A 1,588-nucleotide genomic window follows, 5' to 3' on the forward strand; every position below is an offset into this window, starting at 1 on the left:
GATTTCCCCCCAAATCCACCTCTGGACCCCCCAAACGCCCCATGTCCCCGTGTCCCCAAGGACATCTCCGTGTCCCCAATGATGTCACCGATGTCACCGTGTCCCCAGGACAGCCCCAAGGCCATCCCGATGTCCCTGTGTCCCCAGTGACATCATCGTGTCCCCAGGATGTCCCCAAGGATGGCCCCACAGCCCCAGGGCCATCCCCATGTCCCCATGTCCCCAATGACATCATCGTGGCCCAAGGCCATCCCGATGTCCTCAAGGGCATCCCCGTGTCCCCAACAGCATCATCGCGTCCCCAAGACGTCCCCAAGAATGGCCCCACGGCCATCCCGATGTCCCCGAGGACATTCCAATGTCCCCAACAGCATCATCGCGTCCCCAAGACGTCCCCAAGAATGGCCCCATGGCCATCCTGATGTCCCCAAGCACATTCCAATGTCCCCAACAGCATCATCGCATCCCCAAGATGTCCCCAAGAATGGCCCCATGGCCATCTTGATGTCCCCGTGTCCCCAACAGTGTCATGTCCCCAGGAGGTCCCCAAGGATGGCCCCACAGCCCCAGTGCCATCCCAACGTCCCCCTGTCCCCAGCAACATCATGTCCCTAGCATGTCCCCAAGGATGTCCCCACGGCCCCAGGGCCATCTGCACGTCAAGGACATCCCCATGTCCCCAACAGCATCATCATGTCCCCAGGATGTCCCCAAGGATGGCCCCATGGCTGTCCCGATGTCTGTGTGTCCCCAACGATGCCCCCATGTGGCCAGGATGTCCCCAAGGATGTCATCACGTCCCCAGGATGTCCCCAAGGACAGCCCCACAGCCCCAGGGCCATCCTTACGTCCCTAAGGCCACCCCCATGTCCCCAGGGCCATCTCCACATCTCCAAGGACGCCCCCTCAGATGTCCCCACGTCCCCTAAGACATCCTTGTGCCACTCCTGTGTCCCCAAGAATGGCCTCATGTCCCCAGGGCCATCTCCATGTCCCCAAAGACATCCTTAGGGTTGTCCCCATGTCCTCAAGACCATCTCCAGAACTGTCCCCATGTCCCCAGGGCCACCCCCAGGGTCACCCTCATGTCCCCAATGATGTCTCTAAGTCCCCAGGGCCATCTCCAGGGTTGTCCCCATGTCCCCAGTGCTGTCCCCACATCCCCAGGACCACCTGCAGGGTTGTCCCCACGTCCCTAGGGCTGTCCCCATGTCCTTGAGACCATCCCCAGAGCTGTCCCCACGTCCCCGGGGCCACTGCCAGAGTCATCCCCGTGTCCCCAGTGCTGTCCCCATGTCCCCAGGGCCACCCCCAAGTCCCCAGGGCCACCCCTAGGGTCACCCCCACATCCCCAGCGCTGTCCCCAAGTCCCCAGGGCCACCCCTAGGGTCGCCCCCACATCCCCAGCGCTGTCCCCATGTCCCCAGGGCCATCCCTAGGGCCACCCCCACATCCCCAGTGCTGTCCCCACGTCCCCAGGGCCACCCCTAGGGTCACCCCCACATCCCCAGCGCTGTCCCCACGTCCCCAGGGCCACCCCTAGGGTCACCCCCACACCCCTAGGGTCGCCCCCACATCCCCAGCGCTG

This window comes from Apteryx rowi, unplaced genomic scaffold (assembly GCF_003343035.1).
Source record: "Apteryx rowi isolate R43461 unplaced genomic scaffold, aptRow1 scaffold_1580, whole genome shotgun sequence".
Classification (NCBI taxonomy): domain Eukaryota; kingdom Metazoa; phylum Chordata; class Aves; order Apterygiformes; family Apterygidae; genus Apteryx; species Apteryx rowi.